The following is a 9,283-nucleotide window of genomic DNA, read 5'->3' on the forward strand; positions in this document are numbered from 1 at the left end:
CGAAACAACAAAGACCATTCACCACATTTTTGGCGTCACGAACAGGATTCGTGTTCCCCCGGGGAATTCCTGCCCGCTTCTTGAGCGAGAATCCAGCGGTCAGCCAGCGGCTGTCATTAAGGTGAGATGCTTCGCCCACAGTCGCCGCGATATGCTCGATTCTTGGAAAGGTGGGGGTTTGGCCCCTTGAGGGGGGCAGTTACAACCGAATCTGATGTGGCCATGTGCTGTCCCGGGAGTAAGTTGTCTCTCCTAGTCAAAAGTCGTCATAATTCGACTTTTGAAGGGGGAGTGGCCCCCAAATAGAAACAGCAAAGGAAAAGTAAAACAAAAATAGGAAAATAAATAGAAAATAAAAAATAAAAAGTGAACAGTAACTTAAAACTTAATGGGGAATGTGCACAGCGGAGTGAGTGACATGTCTGGTGAGAATGATGAATGATGAAAAAGAAAGAAGCCCGAAGTAGTGTGGCTCGTGACGGGACAGGTTGTCAGGGACATCGCTGTTGATCGTTACAACAAAAGAATAGTAGAAAGTCCCATAAAACGTGGACTTGAGTTTGGCGACAGATCCGATGGAGGATAGAAATTTTAGCTGTGTGAATGAGGCGAAAACACAGATACGATTGAACACTGTTGCGACAGGAAACGACCCGCCCCAGATGTAGTTCCTGGAAAAGCCGAGACACTGCAGTCGCACTCAATGGCCGTACGGGCCAAGTGCGCACCTGTTGAGATTTTCGGTGGCCGGGTTAGTCTCCGTCAAAAGTCGAACAAAAAAGGGAGGCTTGCGCTGACCGCGTTTGGCAAATAGGAAAAGTGCGCAGCCTTGGCACCCGTAACTGTGAGCATGAATGTGGAAGTGACCCGGTCAGACCCTTTTTTAAAAGGGTACCGAAGTGGTCCGGCCAGACCCAGTTATGGGTGCCGAGATCCGGTCAGATTTTAAGGGTACAGAGGAAAATAAAGCGCGCGTAAGCCACGTCGTTTGGACACTGATCGAATTAGAAGTGTTTGTGGGTTACAAGGCTCCTCGATTTAAACGCTGGTGCAAGAAAATGGCAGAGTAAACTCGGTGGGCTGTCATTTTTGAATACCGAGGCAGCTGGTGCGTTTTCGCGGCAACGGTCCGATCCCGATTTGTCGAGGCGTACTGTAATAGCATGCACGTCTGTCAAAGTTTGATAAATTTGAGCCTGCGACAAAACCGCTATTGGATGAAGGTTTTGTGCGGCTGCTGTGTGAAAAGGGAAAACGTGGAAAAGAGGCCTCTGGGGGGTTTAATATTGATATAATTGGTAAAGTAATTTGTGTGCACACTTAAGTTAAATTCTGCAGAATAAAGGGGAAATATACAGCGCTATTAGGAACGAAACGAAACGACACAAAAGTTAAGTAAGACGTGCGTATTTGTCAGTGCATCTGTTCTGATGACAGTTAAAATGACCAAACTGCTAAGCAGCAGTTGGAAAGAAGCGAAATGTGGAATGGATTCGAATCCCGTTGTATGTCTTCTGTGTCCGTGTGTAATCTTTGTGAACTCTGTCAGCTTAATGTTGTCTGTTTGAGCTTGCGCGCGATGGGACGCTTGAAGTATACGTGCGTGTGTGCGTGCGTAAATGGGTATGTGTGCGTGCGTGTGTGTGGTTATGCTCATGAGCGCGCATGGGTGTGAGCGCGTGCTTGTAGAAGCAGCAAAAGGAACGGATAAGGATGGTGTGCTCTCGTTGCTTTGGGGCGCGTGCCCGCCTGCGCTGCACGCGCGGGGAGGGGGATCCGGCCCCCTAGGCGGCAGGGTGGCCAACCTGTACCTGCCCACTGTGTTTCAGGCTGGCCCCTCCCCGCGCGGGTGACGTCGGGGCGGTGCGAACGGCTGGAGTTGTGCCCATTTTAGGGGCCTGCGTGGCCAGCAGCGAAAGGAACTATGACAAAATGATGGAAGACGGAATGCTGAAGGAGCAAAAGAATGCATGACCAACTGGAGAAATAGGAGCATGCGTGTGTTAACCAATACGACACCAATATAGATGTATCTAAAGAAAAACATGCTGCGACGACAGCAAGCGGTGGCAGAAGAGTGTGGCCCCCTCGTAAATAATGGGGGACCCCTCTAAGGCCAGCTGACGCTCCTTTTAGCATTCTGAGAGGAATAGGAAATTGGATCTGAAGAAAAGCTCAACTTATTAATTTAAATTGCTGAAAGGATGACAAAATTGAAAACAAATTATTGATACTCGTTTCTTTGGGGCTCTCCTCAATACTTCAGATTTTCTGTTACATAAAAAACCTGAGACGGCGGATACATCCGTTGTCTCCAGGAGGACATAGAGACACAGCATGAATTTAGGATTAATGTTTAACAGCCGTCTAACAGGTGGAGTAGGAGCATGCGAGAGCTAACCACTACAACACAAATATAGGTGAATTGAGTGTCTAAAGAAAACCCAACCGGTCAACACTAATTTATGAGAGCAAGAGCGGTATCAAGTCCTCACTTGCACAGCAGCAGCTGGAATTAAAGGAATTTTCTGGATTTAGACATAGGACTGAATTGTATGCATGGAGAGCCTGCTCGTAAATTGCGTTGGCCCGACAAGGCTGACCAGTGCCCACTGTAACAAGACGCACAGGTCAAAAGCAGCAAGTTCAAAATAGAGGAGGAGATGCCAACGAGGAGATTTTGGATTTGGTAGTAATCGGTTGGTTCTTTTAATACTCTTGTAAAAGTATGCTCGGTACAAATAAATTAGCGATAGGAGCATTTTAGAAGTCCAAAAGCAAGAAACTCAAATGAAAATCACATTCTAGATTAGAGTAATGGAGCCTAACTGGAGCATGGGAAAAGTGAACAGCTGAGAAATGGCCTTCGATGTAGTGGCGGAGAATTAAAAATTCAAGATAGTCCAGTAATATCGGTAAGTGAGCATAACACCAATAATACTGAGGTCAAACCAGAGAAGACGCAATGTTTGGAACATGACTTAATTATGAATAATGTACATTCTGTACGCAAAATTGGGAAACTTTGTCTGAAATTGAAGGCTCAAATCAGGAAAGGTGAAAAGATGATAGAGAGGATTGCATAAAATCAAAGGCAGGAAAACAAACAATAGAATGTAACCTGAAATTAGGATGATCTTCTGGAAATCACAGTATAATTGAGAGAAATCACAGTTAAGACTTGAAATTTTAAGTTTGGGGTAATCTGCCACTTTAAAATTGTTCAAATAAGGTCCATCACAATACAGCCGAGAGCTCATGAAGGAAAGGCAACGTTTTTCTCAAATATATTAAATTGTTGTCAATAGGAGAATTGGAAGTTTGATTAACAGAAGGTACTAGGTAATTAATGGCTAATTGGAAGACGATATTTAAGTTTGGTTTCCCAGTCTGTCTTTTCCAGTATCCAGCAGTGACCCTGAAACTCGATCCCGAGACTCCACCGACAGCTGAGAACAACAAGAAAACGGTGCATGGCTCTGAGGCACCTTTGACCTTTTGCAAGAGCAAAGAAGGACTATATTTGTGCTTGGGGGGAGCACAACGCTCCGGAGGAAAACGACATCCTCTGAGGCGAGAGTGAAGAAACTTACAAGATGTGAATGGACTCAGTTGAAAATGGACTCATCCGAGAATAAGGAATGAGTTGGCTCTGAGGCTACAACTAAAGACAACAACTTGAAAATGAGGTGCGGCGAAAGACCCATGAGACCTGAAATGTGCAACAAGCAAACGGGACTCCTTGCTGAGGCGTAACCAAATTTGGTGGGCTTGGGTCAAAGTGAATGGAAGCTTGCTTGGGCACTGAACTTGACACAACTGAGGAGTCTTGATAAAAGATAAATAAATAAATCAGGAACAAAAGGTGTAGTGTTACAGAAAAAGTAAAAGCATCATAATCAGAGGATAAATTTGGATAAAACAGATAGGCTAAATTGTAAGAAATAAAGAGTAGGATCACATTTAGTCCATCCAGCTTAACAATTAGACATAGAGTCATTGACAAATTGGAGATGGAAATAGGACATTAGGACCCAATAGGATGCAGTCAAGAGGTGGCTAGATTGTACAATGGACCTGATTATTATTAATTAATAAAATTAGAAGTTAATTACACCTCACGGGGAATTCTGGTGTCAGAAAGTCCGATAAGTTCAAGAAATAACAGCCATGGAAACTTTTGACAGTTAAGAATAATGCGGCATAAGACTCACACAAGATGACAGTTAACGAGATGACAAACGTGATAGGACTCAAATAACAAATGCATTGACAAGGCAAAGTGAAAACACCATAGGGGAGTAGACTGTCGGAGGGACCCTTTTGAGTATCTTTACCCAGCGGTTCGATCAGAATGATTGATTAGGATAAAATTATTTAAGGGCCATCTGAGGCTGCTTCTTTCCCCATGCTCACCCTTGGACAGGCTCAGTAGTAGAAATAACTGATTTTTTTAGGCATTTAATTGACAGTTTTACGGTAAAAGTGAGGTACGATTGTATGAAATATTTAATCAAGAAGAACATCCAGAAATCAAGTGTTACCTTCAATATTCACTGATTGCCTACTCACTTACACATACTAAATTTGTTTGGTGTGGAATGAGAGCTGAGCGATGAAGGTGACTGAATTGGCACTTGTGTGGTTAAGAATGTGTATGTGTGTCTGGGACAGGGTGAAAGGCCAAAGTATTTTGGAGTTGGGGTGAAAGGGTCACAGTTGAGGGTAAGATTCCTCTCACATGAGACTGGAACACCCAAGTTTGATGAGTGATGAGTTGTAACCTTAACCAACAGCTGATGGTTAATCAGAGGCACCATGAACAACAAAATAGTTCATGGAGAAGGCCCATTTCAGCAACACGAATGGACAAGACAGGACTAATATCAAACACTAGGACAATGGACGATATGACGTGACAGACTTGGACTCACCCGACGGGATGACTGACTATGTGGATGACAACCAAACATTTGAAACTTAAGCTTGCTTGTGGCAAGTGCAAGCTTTGCTTTGTTTCTGTGCGTCACTTGACTTATTGCAGCATCAACCACCAGCCAAGGAGCAGATGGCTGGCTGTTTTATAACGTGTAATAATTTTGCAGGTTGGCGATTGCAGTCTTGGAGAGTTTATATTGAATGCACGTGAAAATGTTAACCCTAACCCTTTTGATTTTTGTGATGATTGAGGATTTTTAGGACAGAATCCCCGGGCGCCATGATTCGTTGTGTGTCTATGTTTTATTTTGATACTCGATGCCTGTGTACTTTTTGTGAGCACAAGGGTCCGCTGTCAGCAGGGCTGTATGCTCACTGGCAGGAGTGCGATGATTGTTGTTTTGTTGCCGAGTGTGGGGTGAACTGAATTTTCAGGAACTTGGGGATGACGGTTCTGGATGAGTGAAAGGTTCGACAAGCTGGCTGCAGGACTTATGATGATGCGGTAGGACGTTTTGGCGGTTCCTTTTTGAATGCCTGATGACACATTGAGTGAATGTGTCAGAGGGGGGAGTTACATTTAAATGAGTAAGTAGATATAAAAGCTATTTGTGACATTCAATGTTTTTTCGGATTCAATTATTTTTTAGGCTTTAACAGGACGTGCCAGAATTCAACAGGCAGTGATGGAAGCAGCAGAAGAAGCAGCTCGAAAGGATAGGAGTTACTGGGAGACAACAATCTGGAATGGATGCAAAGCGTGGTAACAATCTAGCGACAGTAACGGTTAAAGTGTTTCAACGGAAAAGCACGAATGATGACAAATCACACAGCTAATAGGGATTAGACTGCACCGCAATAGACAAAGAATGTTTCAAAGGTAATTAAATAAAATAGGAAACTGGACCAGAAACAAGCAATAGGGTTAATTTCTTAACATATGAATGCATTAAAGCTGCTAATGAAGGGAAAGTATTTAAGAACACATTTTAAGAGGGTTAATTTGCATAACAAATGTTGAAAAGAGTTGAATAGTTAAATCATTTTGGGAAGATTACAGGTTCATTCAAAAGGGCGACTGATTTGAACAGTAATGTGACTTGAAGGGAAGACAAAGATAATGTACATAAACAAATTGGGTGAACAAAACTGATGGAACTGATACCATTTGGGAAGACTGAGAAAAATTGGAATCAAAGAGGAATATTTGGAGTAAAAATTAAGATTTGGACTGGGAAAGAGCGATTGCAAAGACTGATTGACAGGACTTCAGACAGTGACAGCTGCAGCAGGAAAGACTAACTTGAACAGGCAGACGTTACTCTGTTACAGGAGGGATCTTGCGAGACTGACAACACGACGAGAAATAAGGAGGATTATTCATAACTCCTAGGGGGAGTGTTTGTTTGTTTGTTTGTTTGTTTGTTTGTTTGTTTCAGGAATCACGTGGGCCTCTGGATCATAGGAGTAGATGCCGAGAACGCTCGGAGGTTCTACTGAGCACTTTGATGAGACGACGACCACCAGTCGTCCCCGTGCCCCAATCAACCCCAAAAGAGAAGATTTAGTTTGCAGACGACTGGTTATCGTCTACTGGGGGTGACCGAAGGGGGCCGGGAGGACTTCCGGCCTACGCTGGGCATAGCTGCTTTTTTCATTGCAACTCAAGGTTTTGTGCTGTTGTCATCGTTAAATACTGGCAGTGGCTCCCGATTATTGCAGACCCCGTGGACGCTGACCGGGGCCTGGAAAGAGACTCTGAGGACGGTGGAGTGGACATAAAGATTTTGGATGGACGGCGGGCCCTGAGCAGTGATCCCGGGGCAAATTCACTACTGAGCATTCAGTGGACTGGACTTTGCATCGACAGGCACTTACATATACAAGGGGGGCAACACTGAGGGCGCTTCAACGTTTCAGTATGCTGTGATATTGTGTCAATATTTTATCAATCAGTACTTTATCTGATGACTACATGCTGCAATTACTTTATCTTATTCATTTAACTTTTCACATGTTAACATTGACAATGCAGTTTGACTGTTTAGCGGTCGGTGAACTTGTCATTTATTTTCCTTCTGTTTTGTGAGCTCATACTGTTTTGTGGATTGTGATATGTGCCAAGACTCCTTGTACCTGGCTGATGTCAGGGTTTTCCAAACTATCTTGATCTATGATTATGTTGGAATGTATATAACCGGTAATAAATAACTTAGGTAGATTAGTTTTATGCTTACGTTGGTATGTAACCGGTAATAGACCACCTAGCTCTGTCCCATCCTAAACAATGTCGTAAAACATCCCCTGCTCTGTTTACCTAGAGGTCAAGAGCTTTAACTTGTTTATTCAGTCTACTGTCACCCCCACCCTTTTCCTCTTAATAAAGATGCTCTTGTGGGAAGGGAGAGTCCGACTTCATTCGACCATCGCTGTAAGCACAGCGACGAGTGAACTCTCCGCCTGCAGGTGTCTAAAATGACTTGCTTGACTCCTGTGTGGTTCTTGCAAAATAAGTTAGAGTGAGCACCACTCTAACATTTTGGTGCCGAAACCCGGGACCCTCATACCCGCCATCTGACTGACGGAGGAAGACGTGCTGCATTGTCGACAAGCCAGCGTCCATTAGGAGGACCTGGAAAAGAAAGTCCTGGGAAGAGAACTTCTTCGCTGGGCCAGCATCTTAGGTCTGCCTTCGTCTGACAGAGGTGGTTTGACGGGACCCCGCAATGCAACGAACCAGGAGACACGTAAGTTAAAAAATAAAAATAATTTTTTTTTTTTTTTTTTTAAATCGCTGATACGGCTTTGGTTTGTCCGAGCTATGAGGTACGGCTTTGGTTTGTCCGAGCTATGAGATACGGCTTTGATTTGTTCGAGCTGTGAAACGCGTAAAAGTAAAAGTGCACAGGAATAAAAATAGGCAAGACAGAAGATAAGAAGTCTTGTGGAAGGAGGGGGTGTTGTAGAGTCCCGCGCCGGATGAAGTGGTTCTTCTGGAGCAGTGGTTTTCAAACTGTTTTATATATTTTTGTAAAATCTCACGTACCTCCGTGTACCCTCATTTGACAACCACTGTTCTAAGGGGACAACTTGCGTTGGCAGGGCTGGGTAACTGGACAGTTGTCTTCAGTTCCCAGGGAAGGAAGGGGTGTTGTAGAGTCCCCCATCCGGATGAAGCAGCTCTTTTATTTTTAAAAGAGGACTTCGCGTAGGCAGGGATAAGAAATTTGTGTGGTTGAATGTGTGACTGGTAGGATAAATTGACTAAAAAGCAGTTCTAGCATTGATCGACGCAATAACACAGGCTAGTAATTTGTTAGAAGGTCAATTTAAACCTGCATTGAGGATCCTCAAAGAAAATAAAAAGAGATTGAAAAAAAAAACACTGTAAAAATTAAAATTAAGATGAGAAAAAGGAACGATAAATCTCTAGCTCTTGAAGGAGATGAGTTCATGGCGAGCAGATTTCTTGATTGTATGTAATACATGCTGAAGTGGAAAAAGAAAAGAGAGAGTTGAATTGTGCTAGACTGTGGTTGAAAGCTTCACAAGACAGAAGAGAATAAATCCAAAAGACAGAAAGTTGAAAAGTGCTGCGACTATGTTTGTCAGGCCGGAAGACAATGAGGCCACAGTGCGCAGGCGCACTGTCCCGGCCACGGCTCCAGCCGCAGCTCAAGCAGAAGAGCAAGAGAGGCATTCCGGTCATGTGCAAAACTTGTATACAACAACTATGCAGTGGGACAGGCATGCTGAAAAAGTGACCCAAAAAGGCAAATGTTCTGATGTATTTCATCTAGATGATGATAATGATCTAAATGAAGATACAGCGATCTTCTTCCAAAGTTCCCAAAGGGGAGAGGAAGAGTTAGAGACCAACAAGGCCGAAGGCCACCATATAATTCAAAACCCACATCAGATTCTGACAACTGTTGGAACTGTGGGAAACGTGGACACTGGTCAAGAGAGTGTTTTAGAAGAAAAGAAAAAAAAAAAAGCGGTGCCAGTCAAGGGGCAGAGGAAGAGGCAGAGGAAAAGTCACATTTACAGCATGACAAGCTTCCTCTCCTTTGACCCCTCATGCTAATACAGAGAAAGAAAGAATAGAATCCCATATGACAGCAAAACATCTCATTGTCAGATTATTGGAACATTTTTTGGATTATTAGAGCTCCTGTCCATGCAAGAAGTATGACAATGCTGTTTGTATGCCCAACGACAAATTACCAGGGATCAAATTGTGTGTGTACACTAAAGTTAGAATTTGCAAATCAAGTGGTAAATGAATGCAACTTGAAGATAAATAAAGAAAATTAGAATGTACTGTCCTTGTGTGCGTGGGAGG

The sequence above is a fragment of the Syngnathus typhle genome, linkage group LG22, assembly GCF_033458585.1.
Source record: "Syngnathus typhle isolate RoL2023-S1 ecotype Sweden linkage group LG22, RoL_Styp_1.0, whole genome shotgun sequence".
In the NCBI taxonomy this organism is placed as follows: Eukaryota; Metazoa; Chordata; class Actinopteri; order Syngnathiformes; family Syngnathidae; genus Syngnathus; species Syngnathus typhle.